At 40.4% G+C, this 16,940-nt stretch overlaps 1 protein-coding gene across 1 annotated transcript in view; it reads right to left on the reverse strand.

The window, feature by feature from the left end:
• The window catches only part of lrfn1 (leucine rich repeat and fibronectin type III domain containing 1), a 98,352-nt gene that overhangs the window by 53,838 nt on the left and 27,574 nt on the right, over positions 1 to 16,940 (reverse strand). The window contains 1 exon segment of the mRNA XM_036562794.1: positions 9,318 to 9,399. The gene's annotated coding sequence lies outside the window, so the exon portion shown is untranslated.

Here is a 16,940-nt window from a genome sequence, read left to right on the forward strand (position 1 = left end):
TGGTGACAGAGATTTTGAATAAATATTCCCTTAATCAGTAATCAAATAGATTAGATGTTGTAATCAATAACCAAATAGGAAGTGTTGCCGAACAGAGAATATTAATTCTCTCACAGAGGGTCGGCCTTAGTCTGTCTGCGTAGGAGATTCTAGACACTGGAAAGCCCCTGGGTTCACAGACAGGCCTGTGTGTACCTACTGACCCAGTGAAGAGAGGGGCAAGTTGACCTTGAAAGGTAGAGCAGACTGGTAAAAACCTGTTGAAGCCAGTTTTGAGGAGTGAGCTCATCATGCGATGGCCAAACTGATGGACGAAGAGATGCACCTATTAGAGAATGAGCTAATATCAAAATTTGAGCAGTAAGGCGGGGTATCAAACTACCCCAGATAAATGGGATAAACTGCTGTTTGGAACACTGTATTTGCACAATTGGGGTCTCTCGAGACCCTGTGCCACCTGATGCTGAAACAAAGAAGAAGCCTTTTTCTCCCTTCCACAAGAACTGAAGTCTTTTATTCTACTTTCTTTTATTTTTGATTGAATACCTTTTTTATTTTTGTTTATTTTATTTTCGTTTATTTTTTGTAAGTGATTAAGACAATAATTAAAACAAAACCACAGCACAGAATAGTTTAGATTTTAAAAACCATCATATGTCGGCGCTTTGGGCAAGGAAGAAAATAGCTCTTGGTCCCGACAATGGCAAGCAATGAATGACAGCTAGCAGGGGTTATTAGCAAGATCTCATTTGCATAGTGCTATCTGGCCACTGGTGGCTTTCATTCAGTATTAGCGCTGTTATGGTAAAATAAGATCCAGTGGCAATGGGCGTCCATGCAGCCATTACAGCTATTCTACCTGTTTTCTTTAGTGATCTTATAACTGTGGTTTTGGTCTCATTGTGGGGGGGGTGGGGGGGGGGTCGCTGTGTCAGTAAAATATCTTCGAGGCGGGACGTGTGCAACATAGCGCGAAAGCCCTGGTTCTCAATGACTGAGAACTGGTGTGCAGACTGTAGCTCACATAGCAACGCAGCCTTGCCTGGCTAGTAGCAAACAAAAAGGCAAAGAGAGAGATTTACGGTGAAACATTTGGAGACGAATGGCATTTATAAGCAGCACAGTTGGTTTCCTGGTACATTAAATCTGCAACGAGAGACTGTCAAACACTAAAAAGTTGTGAAGATGAAATCAGCTTCTCGTTCGAATTCTCCCATTCTACCTTAAATGGTGCCGCATTTACATTCTGCCACCTCAGTCAGAATTTAAGGTGGAACGGGAAAATTCGAACAAGAAGCTGGAGAATAAGAAGCGACTTCAGCGTCGGAAAATAGTCGAACGCTGAGAGACTTTTTACGAGAAACTGCTCTAGTTTTGAGGAAAAGTTACCTGAGGGAAAGGGGAGGAAAGCGGCTGTAGCTAAAGCTTAAAGCAGAGCAGAGTAAATCTGCATTTTCATTTATATTGTTTAGCCTTTACTAGGACATTAACACACACTGAGACATACTGGACATAAAATATTGTGGCTCCCAAGCTGGTTTGATTTTTGTTGAAAGGACAAAATGGCTCTTCTTATCATTTGTGTTGTGACTCCTGATCTAACCTGGCTTTAATGCAGAGGGAGCCGGTCGGATTTCTCGCCCATCCAGTTGTGTTTTTGTTATGTGCCGCCAGACTGTCCGGGCGCTGCACTTCCCCACCTCCAAGTTCCGCCCTTTGCGTTCCGTCAACATTACGTTACAAATTAAAATTTAGAAAATCGATTTTTGACATTTGTGAATCGATTCAGAATCCTTCACGTCCGCATCGCGATGCATCTAAGAATCGATTTAATTTTGATACAACAAAACATTTTAGTGAGCTGGTAAAAGTGTTGTTTATGTGCAGAACTGGCCAAAACGAGAGAAAGGCAGAGCCTTGAGCTTTGAGCTTGACTTCAGACATTGTGAGATGCTTTCAAAAGTCTAGTAAAGTAGTATCATTAACCCAGAGGTCACATGGTACCATTTATTCTAAGCACTACCCTTCCATACGTTCAAGGACTGCATCATCCATAAAACGTCCACACGGCTAATATTTGACGGGAACCTCTTAGCATGATCTCGATTCATTCCATGTTAGCAGTATTACCATTTTAATGAAAGTAGAACTGACTGTTTACACGCTGGCCTTTGGGCTGAACTCATGTTGGATTGTATCTATTATACAGTATGTATTGATCCTGCTGAAGTGCTGATCCATGATCAGTTATTTCTGTCCTCATTATCATATTCCTTAGGCACAGAAACTGATTCAAGGGCCTCTGGCGCTTTTTCTTCCACTCTCTTGTGGAAAGTGGCTCACGGTCAGAACTGACGATGCTGTAATTTATTGGGACACTGCATAGGTGAGTAATGCCATTCCACAGCAGCAGTGAACTAGTTTTATATTTATATATGTGAATAATACACTAAGCTCTTATGCTATTCCTGTGAGGGGGTTGTAAATACTTCATGAATTGTTCAGGAGAACACGCTTCACCTGACAGAGCCAGGATCTTAAGGCTGAATCAGACAGGCGTAGACCTGCGTGCTGTAAAGAAAGTGCTGTGAGATTGGATTCCTCCAATCCGAGACCACTGCTGATAGCATGTCAGGCCTATTCAAGACCATTACCGGCCACTAACACAGCCCAGCCAATGGAGTGGTAGATTCTGAGATACCAATGATTGACACATAGATTAGCTCAGCGTTTCCCAATCCTGGGCTGGGAGGCCCACATTTACCGCTTTCCCTGCTTTAAAGGATTGGTTCTGCAAAAATGTACACACCCCAGATGTAGTCAATCAGCCAAGGCATGTTTAGTGTCCAAGTGTTGCTTATTTAGTTCAGCGTTAGAGCTAAAAAGGGTCCAAACAAACACTAGAAGTCAATAGTCACCCAAATCGTTACTGTAAATGCAACCCTAAAACTCTCACACATTCAAGATTTCTGTTCTTTCTATTCATTAACATATTTCATCAGTTCGAGAATTTACAGGGTGTCCCAAAAAAATTGACCTCATTTGAGATGTGAATGTCTGAGTAACTAGGCATACGAAGCTAAATAGGCTTCATGTTGAACAAAACAAGATTTATTTATCAAAATTTGAACAAGAAATTCAGAGGGATGTAGATTTTATAACCGATTTCACAGCTTCACAAATGTAATATCTTCCGAAACTGGTGGTCGTCCAGATCCCTTTGTCCTGCACAGACAGCCTTCCTCTTTGAATTTTTTGTGCCATGTCCAAATCTGCTTTCCAGCTGGTGCATTTTTATTAAATTTTCTCAAAAATGCACGCTGCACACTCTCGTTTGACTGTGTTCGAGCGTATTCTAACACACAAAATGGCTTTTCAGTTCTAGTGAATGCCATTCTTCAAGCTGAAAAAAATACACATTAAAAATTAAACTTGGTTAGTTTTTACACATTTAGTTAAAATTTGAGATCATTTGAGGGAGAATTGGCTGTTATTAGACTACGAAATGATGGAAATTTTTTTGGGACACCCTGTAGATTGAAAGCTATTTAAAAAAAAACAGCATTTGCAAACATAACCTGCGTGAGGTGAAATTTCAGCATATCACTAGCTGTCTAAAGTGGCTGCTTGCAGTGTTCAGCTATAATTTTTTTTTCATTTTTAAAGTCTCCAGTAAGTCATACTGTGTCCTATACCACATCAATAAGTCTGTGCAACCTTAGTGAAGAACTGGATCCAGTTTGAGTGGGTTGAGAGAAGTTTTGGGGATTTTTATACAGAAAAGATTTGGGTTACTATTGACTTCTAGTGTTCGTAAGCAACGTAAGCCTCATAGCTCCAGCGCTAAACAAAAGAAGCAAAATAAAAGACAGCAGATATGTTTTGGCTGATTGACTACATCTGTAAAACTGTGTAAACTAGATCTTTCACCGTTTCCTGAACCATAAGGGGTCGGGGTGGCACGTCCTCTCTTCTTTTTGAGATAATTTTTGTGGGGTAGCTTTTATTACTGATAATATTGTCCATCAAATCACCCACACCAATTACATTGTGTCTACATAACATACGCTATATGGACAAAAGTATTGGGACACATCTCTTAATCACTGAATTCATGTGTGTCATTCAGTCCTGTTGCCACAGGTGTATAAAATCAAGCACCGAGCCATGCAGCCTGTCTTTATAAACATTTGTTAAAGATTGGGTCATTCTAAAGAGCTCTCTGAATTTGAGTGTGGTACTGTAATAAGATGTCATCAGTGCAACAAGAGAGTTCACCAATTTTCTTCTTTCCTAGAAATTCCATGATCATCTCTGAGTGGTATCATTGAAAAGTAGAAGTGTTTAGGAACCATGGCAACTCAGACATGAGGTGTCAGACCACGTAAAGTTGCAGAGCGGGTTGCCGAGTTCTGAGGCGCATAGTGCATAAAAGTCACCATCACTCTGCTGATCAATAACTGCACAGTTCAAACCTCCTCTGGCATCAACATCAGTACAAAATTGAGCAGCAGGAGCTTCATGGCAGGGTTTCCACAGCTGAGCAGCAGCATGCAAGCCTTACATCACTAAGCACAATGCCAAGATTCGGATGGAGTCACACTTCTCTATCTGTCAGTCTGATGGACGAGTCTGGGTTTGGCGAATGCCAGGAGAACGTTACCTGCCTGACTGCACTGTGCCAGCTCTAAAGTTTGGTGGAGGAGGGATGATGATATGGGGTTGTTTTTCAGGGGTTGATCTAGAACCCTTAGTTCCAGTGAAGGGGAATCTTAACGCTTCAGCACCAAGACATTTTGGACAATTGTGCGCTTCCAACTTTTGTGGGAACAGTTTGGGGAAGAACCTTTCCTGTTCCAGCATGACTGAGCCCCAGTGCACAAAGCAGCTCCATAAAGGCCTGACTGGGTGAGTTTGGTGTGGAAGAACTTGACTGGCCCTCACAGAGCCCTGACCTCAACCCCATCATACACCTTTGGGATGAAGTAGAACAGAGATTGTGAGCCAGGCCCTCTCGTCCAGCATCAGCGTCTGATCTTACAAATGCTCTTCTGGATAAATGGGCAGAAATTCCCACAGACACTCTCCAACATCTTGTAGAAGCTTCCCAGAAGTGGAAGCTGTTATAGCTGCAAAGGGGGACCAACTCCATATTAATGCCTATGGATTTAGAATGGGATGTCATTAAAACCCCTGTAGGTGTGATGTGTGATAGAGTGTATATAAGTTCTCTGAGAACATAAAATCTAGTTGCTAGTAGAGATGGTTGTAGAGCTGGGGTGGCTGCTGGCCTAGTGGTAGGAAAAGGGAGCCAGTAAACAGAAGGTTGTGGGTTCTTGCTTGTGCCCTTAGGTAAGGCACTTATCCCCCCAGAGTGGGCATAGTTACATGGTAAAATGACAAGCTCCCCTTATAGGATCAATAAACCTCATTACATGTTATATGGGCATTGATATTGGAACAAGCAGAAAAGTTCTGAATGGGAAATTGGAGGGGAAAAAACAATGAATCTGATTTAACCCCTGTAACAAATCTATCCAGAGATAATTCTCCCTCACACTGTGATATGACTGTGTATTTCCTTCCATGGGGATAATGGAGTGTTTGAGTAGTTTTAGGCAATAGACTACTTATGGATGATGATGTGCTTCATAGCTAATTTGTTAAATCTAAGCTTTTTTTAATGCGTAGTAGTTTTTAAAGAGGAAATATTGTATACTCAACGTTTCAATTTCAGGATAAGTGGTATCATGTCATCTGTATTCACTTATTTTTCATATGACCACTGTACTTGGAGATTATGGTTGAAATATCTGTTTGGGAAGGGAAGGCAAGTGTCATTCATTACCTTTTTTACCAAAATATGCACACTCTTTAACTAATCTGGTTATCTTTTTATGTCCAATTAAATGTCTCCGAGACATTCTGGGAATTTACGACTATCACTACAGCTGAGTGACGATGAAAGTACGGTAAGAACAGCAATCTTACAAGCACAAAGCTTTTAAGAAAGTGTGGAGCTTCAGAAGACAATGTGATTCCTGGAAAAAAGCCTTGCTGTTACTGTTGAAATCCAAGACTATAAAATCCAAACCGATGATGAACAGCCAGTTGAACATAATTCCTTGCTGTTCACAGGCTGTCTTTAACTTGCTTGAGCTGGTTCTGGTTGGTAAATGTTATACTCTCTATATGCTACTGGATATATTCTGCCCTCACAACAGTAGGCCGAGCAGGTCAGCAGAAAGCTAACCAGCAAACCCACCAATAATTAAAGACGATTAAAGTAGTAGTTACTGAAATACTGCAGCTTACAAAGTAAGAATATGATACTTGCCTGTCTGGTACATCTTTAAAATGTTTGTATTTAGATGGAAAATGATATTATATCACCAATATATCTCCACTAGCTTGGCAATAACATACACTCTCAGAAAAAAAGGCATGAAACTGTCACTGGGGCAGGACCCCTCTCGTCACTGGGGTGGGACCCTCAAGGGTCTATCTCAGTACCTTTAGTCAGGGAGCATAACTGAACCATAATCCACTGAAATGATATGTTCTAAGCTGTACTGACTCCACGCACCCCATCTCGTCTCCAGGCTTTTATTTTACTGTTCTGTTTTAAAACATTCGGTTTTGAAAAGGTACAAATACGAACTTTTCACCTGGAAAAACTTATTTAAGGTTCACAATCAGACCTTAAATCCACTGTTGTACCTTTGAGGGTACATTTACATTGTTTGTACCTTGATGAACAAAAAAGTGCACAGGACCTTCATTTTTAACAGTGTAGTATGGAGAAAGTATCAGGGTCACTTGCAGAAATTAGCATGACACATAGCAATTTTTGGCAAAGCATATTAATACATTTATGCATTAAACAGTGTTATGTAAAGCTCTGTAATGTTCTACCCATCAAACGTCAATCAAAACATCAGAAATAACTTGCATAGCCCCACATTTGCACCCCTGTCTTTAACAAGCCCACTTTAGCGAAGGCTTGTTTCTCAGCTAACCAAATAGATCAGGGAATGCTGGGCGGAGGAGAAATAGGAAAATGTGCAGAGCAGTGGGCCTCCAGGACCACCGAATTAGCTAACCTGGAATGTGTGAATGAGGTCTGTAGGTAAAAGCAGAGAAGCAGTAAGAGATGCATTAGGCAACCAGCAGGCTGACTCTGAGGCTACAAAATGTAGCTTAGCTTTCCACTGAGCACCTCATTACCCACTGCCGCACAGTCAAAACAGCTTTGCAGACTACTAGACCTGCTAATGCACAAAACATTAGCAAAATAAAATCAGACGTTGCCTTTTTTCAACTGAACAAAAGCTGCCCGCTGGTCTGGAAAGTGTGTGCTAATATGGCTGTGCTTGTATTACATTATTCAACGCCAATAAAACCACATTCACTTCTTCATAGCGTTGTGGTTTAATATAATGTCAGGTCACTGAGCCTAATTTCCAAAACTGGGTAGTCGGAGAGCTTTGGTTCATTCTGTGAAGGGGTAGAATTACTAGTCATTTCCAAAAATCTTTTCTCGGAGAACTAGTATTTGGTTCAATTTAACACCTAGTCCTGCTGGGTCAGAAGTGATCTCGTAACTGGAATACATGTCTAGGGACCTCTCTTGTTAAACCTTGCTTCAGGGTAGGAGCAAAATCCACCGCAAACAAGGGCACACCCCTTCTACCCCCTCAACCTACCCCAAATTTCTCTAGTAGGTGCTGTTTTAACATGTTTTGTACAATCATAACCCATTTGAAACAAGCTAGCTAGGAAATTCTATTGTTACTTAACCAAACTGTTAACTGTTGAGTAAAGCAATGTTTAACGCATGTTCTACACACATGTAACGCACATCTTCAAGCTTATATGGAGGTGTTTGAGAGGATTTTCAGCCATGCTGACTTCCTTAAGCTAACAGCAGACATGTTGACCATTGGACAATGCTGATAAGCCCACCACTGACTCATATTTGAGCTCCACCTTCACAAGGCTGTTGACTAGTTTCCACCCCAGTCCACATTCCCACCTATATTCAGCCAAAAATTTCTCAAGTTTGTTCCCAGACATTCTCATTCTGAGATCATGCACCAAAATGGGTTCTGCTATTGTTAGAACCTTCTTTTTGAGTACCGTGTAGAACCCTTTCTGCTAAAAGAGTATGAGGATAAATTGACTGGACCACTGTAGACATAACATGACTAGTTACGCACCAGGGTTTGAAAACTGGAGCTCAAAAAATGATTAAAAGTGAAGAGAGAATGGAACTCCTAGGAATCATCCAAGGCCTGGTGGACTTTCACTCAGACAAACACTACTTAAAAGCTTCCGATTTTGAAAGAAGGAAGGAAAAATCCTGCTACTTTGAGAACTCTAAATGCTATGAGTCTGAAAAGGACGTGTAGCATCAGAAAGGCACTATTATGAAAAGAAAATAGACAATATGAAAGACAAAATAAGAGAAAATGGACAAAGAAAAACACTTGCAACTGCAGATCTCAGAACAATGGACAGATCACCTCAAAGTCCAGATGGATAAGTGTTAGAGATTAATTGGATTGTGAGAAGCAGAAAACGCAGCCAACTTCTAAGACTGAACTTTGGAGGTGCGGAAGAACTGAAAGCAAGTCCCCTGAAATGAATGGCGGGTCTATTAAAAGTGGGGTGGACACGCTAAATACTGAAAAATGATATTATATTTTGTTGTGAATGTCTCTGAATTTGACTGCCCTTGTTTTGACTGGAAACAAAACAAATGAAGAGTGGTCTCCGACTTTTGCACAGCACTTTAAGGCTGTATGGCTGTAATAGAAGCAAAGAGTGGAAACAGTAGGGGGCATAGTGGTTTGATTAGCCAATTAATTACACAATAGCTCATAGATTAGGCAATTATAGGAATAATTATACGCTGCGGGCCTAAAGTAAACTCGAATAATGCAGAGGAAGAATGATGGTACTACAGCGTTCCCAGCTGGCCTTCCCCTTTTTCCAAGGTATTAGGTTGCATAACCCCTGCTACAGGTTGCCAAGCAAGCTTCTGGACCAAAGCAAGCAGATCAGGCTAATTAGCTAGCAAATTAGCAAGTAGAAATAATGGGTTCTGCACTAGCGTGTCGCTGGCTGCCTCTTTGTGTGGATTCAACAATACGCAGCCGGCCGCCTCTGGCTTCTGCAAACCACGGAGTGCTTAGGTGTCAAGAGCGACACGAGGGAGCGAAGAGCTGCTCAAAATGGCCCCCGCTATGAAGGAGAGAAAGTGAGGAAGACAGCGAGGAGAGCAGAGTGTCTATGTATGTGTATTTATAACATACCCGAGATGAAGGCTCTTCCTGTGTCACTCATCTCAAGCAGGCATGCTGTGTTCTCGCAGGGAATCCTGATGATCAGCACCACCTGGAAGCAAGACAGAGATAGAAAGATTATTGCACATCACCGCCACTGTCACGTTTATTGGTTTCACCGCCTCAAATTCAGCCCACATTTATTATTTTTTCCCTACCGCGTAGGCGTCCGGCCTTGTTCGGGTTTATTTGCCACGTTATAACGCGGAGTTAATTGCATTACACATGATGGCATAGAGTAACGCCAGGTTCTAGATTGTGATTCCGGTAATAGGAAAGATTGGCTGGCGACAGAAGAGAAAAGAAAGGAAGAGGAGCGATAAGACGCTAGCAAATTATTCAAAACTCCGTTCCGCTTTGCTGAAGCTTATTGCAGCTGCGCTTTTAAGCGCCGAGCTATATAAGCAGCGCTTATCGAACATGGGAATATAATAGAAAACATCATAATGAAACAACACGATAACGGACAAAAAAAAACAAGAGCGAGGCGCTATCAATCTCAATGTCACAACAATAGCATCTTGCGTCATCAATATTTCAGCCCGTAGCTGCCGCGACAGGAGGGAGTACAGGACGCAAAGTGGAAAGAGATGAAAAATTAACCATATTATGACAAGAGTTTGGAGCGTTTGGGTCGCACAGGGTAACGGGCTGCGTGCAGAGTGTCATTGTTTCGTGTCGCGGCTGCTGCTTCTAGAAATTGAGGCGGACGTGGCATTCGGAAATTTACCACTGATGAATTTCAAGGAATATCTTGGTGGAAACACAAAAGTTGGCATCTTTAAACCTTGTGCTAACAGCAAGCAAGCATCCAAAAGTAGTTCTACTTTTTGTCGTTTTTCAGTTTTTGACCTAATTTAAAAGTATCTATTGCTCTTTACATTGTGCGTAAATTTCATGATGAATGGACCAAAAGAAATGGCTCAAAATGACTTGGAAAAAAGTCTGGTTCCATTGACTTACATTAAAAGTAAAGTAGGTTTTTGGCTTCTACTGTAAAGTTACCATTTTGGAGATACAAGGTTTTGTTCTGACAACAGCGATATACTACTATATCACTAGGCCTATTAGCCAGTAGCTTGACTTCAACTGCAAAGCAAGTGGCTACATTACTCATCTTCATTCCTTTTTACATTAGGATATGTTTATCCTAAATTATTGTAGCATCAGCAAAGAAGGCGTAGGACCAGGATGCATGGAGAACCAACTGAAATTCTCTTTTACTTGGCATCTCAGACCTACTACCAGAAGCATAATGCTTGGTGATTCGCCACAGGACTAATCGAAGCTAACCAACCGAGTTCCAGAAACAACATAAACAAGTCTTTTTAATATTTTGAGGTAAGTGTATTTAAGCATACAGTTAGCATGATGTTATAATAGTAGCCTTGTAGCACCATTGCTAAAGTAAAGATCAGGAAGCATGGTGAACCAACAGAAATGCTGGAATAACTTTGTTTGGATGGCCCCCTGTAGGTGATTTGTAGATTTTTACCTTGCAATTAACTTCATATTGATCTAAATATCTATTCAATCCACCTTGATTTTCCCAAGCGCTAACCTTAACCTTAAACCCTAAACTAGCCAACATTCTAAATCTAACACCACCTTAACTTCAACCCAAATTCTCTCTAACCCTAAATCCAGTCCTAGCTCTAAATCCAGCTCCTAAAATTTAACCTCCACCCAAAACCTAACTTTAACCTTGGTCCTAATCCTAACCCTGTTAACCCTGAATCAACTGACTTTCATCCAAGAGTTTGTTTTCAGTTTGAGATGATTTACAGGGGCCTCCAGCAGCACCGCTGTGTCTGATCCACTCGTACCAGCACAACACGCACTAACACACCACCACCACGTCAGTGTCACTGCAGGGCTGAGAATGATCCACCACGCAAATAGTACCTGCTCTGTGAGGGTCCATGGGGGTCCTGACCACTGAAGAACAGGGTAAAAGGGGGCTAACAAAGTATGCAGAGAAACAGATGGACTACAGTCTGTAACTGTAGAACTACAAAGTGCACCTATATAGTAAGTGGAGCTGATAAAATGGACAATGAGTGTAGAAACAAGGAGGTGCTCATGATGTTATGCCTGATCGGTGTATATCCCAGTGATTAGCATCATTACATACTTAGTATCATGATACAGTCTTGTCTACGGAAATGGACGAGATAATAGTGAATACGGTAAAAATAAAATCAAATAAGAAGACAAACTACAGGACTATCAGTGAATAGCTTGAGACTTCAACTGCCAGATGGACGGCTACATGAATTGTCTTCAGTATCAATTCATTTTCATGCTAGCTACATGTTGTAGCATTAGCAAGGAAGAAGCAGAACCAGGAAGCATGGTGAACCAGCGGATATGCTCTTTGATTCAGGAACCTACTGCATAAAACGTGACGCTTGGTGGTTAGCCACTTTACTACTCGAGGCTAACTAAACAAGATGTAAACAAAATTCAGCTAGCTGGAATTCAGATGGCTGCTAATACTGTATTTTATGTACTTTTGTGCAGTTTTAGAAATAATATTACATCATATAGTGCTGGAAACCACATAAGCAAGTAAAATTAAGATTATTTAATCAAAATTTGATGCAAATGTGTGATTATTTATACACACATTTGGTAAGATGATACATTAGCATCCCAGATTTAGTGCTAAGCAAAAGAAGCTAATCTAAGGATCCCAGATAAAGCCTTGGTTGTATGACTGAGGTGAAGGGAAAGATATTTTCCTGAACTGTTCCAGTAATTGTGGCCTTCTGCAGGATTTGAGGCAACGTGTTACAGTTGCGGCGAGGCGAAAGTGTCAAGGTCGAACGAGTCACGTTGTTTGTTGTCCTCCCTCTCGCTTTCATTCTCGTTTTCCCACTTTGTAACTGTAACATCACCCTCCCGGTGGTTGCACTGATGTGCCAGCAGCTCTTCCATCTCCTCTCCTCCTCTCTCTTATTTTCTCCATCCACCCCTGCTCTCTCTGCATCTCGCCTGGCCGGACTAGCCGCTCATGCATAAACCACGCCTTGCTGCCTCAATGTCAATTTGTAATTCCGAGCGCGATTCCAGAGGAGCGTCACCCCTCGACCATTCAACCAGCCGATGCAAAATTCATAAGAGTAGCTTTTCTAAAGCGATATGTTAAGCTCCTCGCGCTTCTCCACTTCGGAAATGTGTCAGGAGCTGGGCACGTTTTTCCAGCCAAGGAAGCCTGGCGCTAATAAATATCCAAGATTTTATTTTTTTTATTTTTTTTTTGGTAAGAAATTTGATCTGAGTACTTTGGAAGGCAAACAAGCTCCTCGAGATCTGACATCATGAGCACTGAGAATGGAAACAAAGTCAGAAAGATGCTCATCGATTTGTTTGTTTATGTATTTGATCATGTAATAGATTCCGGGCGAAGTGCAAACAAACCAGAATTTGATTAACCAGAGGGGCAGTCCATCAATCGGCCATAATCCTTTCATGAATACTCGCTCGGTGTCCTCGGTTTACTCAGGTGGATTCGCTAAACCTCCATACGGGCATAATTTCTGACCCTCGCTGACAGACGAGCGTCGCAGGGCACAGCACTGTCAATCCAACGTTTTTCTCCACAGCTGCCTCAGCTGGAAGCAAAGCAATTCCACTCTGTGCTGCTGCATCTATTTCAATCAATTTCCGTCATGCCAGTCGTACAACCCGGCATCCTATTCGACATATGGGTCATTCTGCCATTGCAGTGTCCAGGAACAGGCCTTGAAAATGAGCTCAAAATAAGAATAAACTGCAGAGATTTGATGTCCATGTATTATTTGTTCTATTCCTAAATTAATTGACAAAAAAATCTGTTAAAAATTTTTATTTTTAAATTTTTATTTTAGTGATTTTTTGTCATGAAAACCAGAGTGACACAATAATTTTGATACCTGTTTATTTCCCATAGGGATTTTTTCATGTTTCAAAATGTGTCATGTCTGTGATACATTCCCTTACATGTTTTGTCTCTATGTAAACATTACAAATTTACAACGACATATGTTTCCTCTACATATGTGCATATATTTCAATATATTGACATATATCAGCACATATTTAAATATTCAAAAGTGGCACAGTTAAGTATGTTTAGCATAATATATATTGGTCATCTATTGTATTTAATATGAGGGAACAAAGGTGTTTTGTCTTGTGTACAGACAAGACAAAGCACCTTTTTTCCCCACTGAGAAAAGCAACAAGCCACAACACAAGTCAAGCATTAAAATGGAATTTAAAAAATTTCTAATAAACATGAAATTACTTCATTACTTCAAATGCTAACTTTGCGAATAACAAACAAAAGGCACTAATGTGGGCCACAGTGCTAGCTATTGTGGTAATTATACCAAACTGCCCACTGTGGTGCGCTAACTGGTTCTTGCTAGCCTTTGTTTGTTATTAGCATTATTATTTTCTTTTTGAGTGAAACTTCTATTCAAGAAAAGCAACAAACCACACAAATCAGGCATTAAAATGAAGATTAGAATTTCTAAACTTTACAAACAAAATGAAATTACTTTATTACTTCAAATACTAACTTTGCTAACAACAAACAAAAGGCATAAATGTGGGCCGCAGTGTTAGCTATGTTGCTAATTATACCAAACTGCCCACTGTGATGCGCTAACTGGGTCCTGCTAGCCTTTATTTATTATTAGCATTATTAGCTTCTTTATGAAACCATTCTTCATTCAGACTGTTCATTGTATCAAATCACACCATGCTGCTAGCCTTTATTTGGCATTAGCATCATTAGCTTGTATTTTAAGTGAAGCTTTCATTGGAAAGGAGAATGCATAAAGACCAACGAGACATTCTCCATTCAGTCTCCCCACCGTAGAGTGAATTACACCATTCTAACTCATTCCTGCTAGCCTTTATTTGTTATTAGCATCATTAGCATTTTTTTGAGTGAATTATTCCCTTGAGAGAAAAACACATAAGGATCCGCGAGCCGTTGTCCATTCAGAACGTCCTTTGTGCTGCGCTAACAGGTTCCTGCTGGCCTTGATTTGTCATTAGCGTCATTAGCTTGTCTTCTCGGTGAAGTATTCCTCTGACAGGAACGCACAAAACGAGCCGTTCTCCATTCAGACCATCTAGCAATTGTGGCGTCTTTCTTTAGCGACAACAAAGCTGACATTGCCAGCTTTTAAGAGGCCATTTCACACTGTAGTCTCATGCAAAATAAGCAGCAGCCTATGAATGATACATGCATGTGGCAGGTAAGATTACAGATGCGCTCGTAGATCGCAGCGAGCGGCGGAATAACTGATATTGCGTCAGGCAGCTCAGTTACATGTTGCTCAATTATGCATGAGGCAGAGTTATTGCGACGGACTGTTGCCTTGGATACATAGACGGCATGGAACGTTAGCGCGTATTAGCAAGCTATACACCCTACATTAGATCTCAAAGAGAGAGGAATCATTGCTGGTTCTGTTTTTGATCAAAGGGATGCTTTACTCTGAAATACTAATACTGCTAATGGCGAATGGACCACAAATGGAGGCCGTAGTGGTAGCCATTCTGAAATTACCATGCTAATTGGATCCGGCTAGCCTTTGTTTGCTATGAGCGACATTAGCATTTTTCTTTTTTATTGGTGTTGTTGCCTTTGAGAGGGGGGGAAATATGAGCTCACCATGGTCTATTAGTTGGAATATTCTACAACACAGTATAAAAATTGATGACCAGTATTCTCTACATATGAAAACATGAGGGTCAAACGTTTGAGGCCACCCCTGTTTTATTTCATTTCCAGTCAAAATGGGAAGTATTATCCATTTTTCAGCATCCGAAAAAAAGTAGAACGTTTTTAAAAAGAAAATTTATGGACAAAGATTCAACAACTAAATATAATATCAACTGTTTTCACAGTTTGGTGTGTCCACTCTTTACCTTTATTATAGCTGCTATTCTATTCAGGACACCTGTTTTCAGTTTTCCAAAGAAATCTGCAGGGGTTTTTTTCCACACCTCCAAAGTTTAGTCGCAGAAGTTGGTTGGATTTTCTGCTGTTTATGATCCAAATAATTCCAAACACATTCAATGGTGTTGAGGTCTGGAATTTGGGGCAGTCCAGCAGCTTCTTTGTATCATATGTGGGTCGTTCTCCATTTGGAGTGGGAATTCAGGTGGATACATTTTTTAAAAAAAAAATCGATTTCTTTCATCTCAAAACTAAACAATCTTAATTTGTTCCTTAAGATCTCCTGTTATCATATATGTAAAAAAGGAGCTTAATTCCAAACATGTTTTACAGTCCCTGGTCTTGTATGAATGTGGTGTAACACCAGTGACGGTGACTCCAGTGAAATTCTGGTTAAAACTGAGGATTCTGTAAATTGGCTGACTCATTGTTGGTCAGGTGACTTTGTGTATTTAAAATCAGTGATAAAATGATATTTGCCATTATTTTGAAAAAAAAAAAAATACTAATTACCCAGCCATTAAAGCACATAACACCGGTGACACATAGACGTTATGAGCTGACTGATAAACAAAATTATTAATAAATTAATGAAATATAGTGAGCCAGTGTGACTCGCCTTCTCATCTGCCTTGAGATGCTTCCTCTCTGATGATCCTCGACCCAAAGAAGCAGTTTAATAGAGCTGAAAATACTGTGTTAAAATGTAATATAAGAGTCCTGATAACACCAGAGACCAAAATCTCTGTGATGAATGAATTTCTTAAATAAAATACACGTTTTTTAAAAGTAGTATAACATTAATGATATAAAAATTAAACATGAATCTGTTTTATACAAATTTCTAGGTTAAACCTCTTAAAAATATAGTTTTATATTAAAAATGGTTGAAAACTGGTTTTGTGATGAGCTGCTTTACAGATGCAGAGCGACTATGAAACAGCATAAAAAAAGAAAAATCAGAGAATCAGAAGGGAAAAGTGTTGTTTAATCTTAGGTCAGCTGTGTAAATGTACATACCGACTTTTGGAGCTGAGCCTGATATTTTAAGCATCTTTTTAAGCCCTGCAACCTTTGTGACATGGTTTCCCCTCCAAATGGAGAATGACCCACGTACAATCTTCTCAGCAGTCTGCTTGGGAACGTTATCTCGCTGTAGAATTAATTTCTTCCCAATCAAATGCTTTACTTATTCCCATTCATGACACCTTTGATCAGAAACAAATCACCAACTCCAGATGTTGTTCTGCATCCCCAAACATGCACTGATCCACCACCATGCTTCACTCTTGATTAAAGATAAGGTTTGAAGAACTTTCATTGCTTTGTTGGCGTACATACTCTCTTCAGTTACTTTACAAATCTCAAATTTAGACTCGTCCCTCCATAAAGGTTCTTCTTGAACAGCTACACATCCTTTCAGACCTATAGCGCTGAGTCGTCTTCTCACAGTGGAAGGATGGACAGAAACACCTGTGGATCTTTTCAGATCTGAAACAAGAGTGGACTCTCACTGTTTATCTGATGGGGACAGGTTTGGTGGCATCTACTAGGCGTTGCAGGTGGTTGTTAGGGATCCCATTTTCTCTATATCTTTTAATCATTTTTTGCACTTCATCATTGGAATCTAC

This window comes from Colossoma macropomum, unplaced genomic scaffold (genome assembly GCF_904425465.1).
Source record: "Colossoma macropomum unplaced genomic scaffold, Colossoma_macropomum, whole genome shotgun sequence".
Lineage (NCBI taxonomy): Eukaryota > Metazoa > Chordata > Actinopteri > Characiformes > Serrasalmidae > Colossoma > Colossoma macropomum.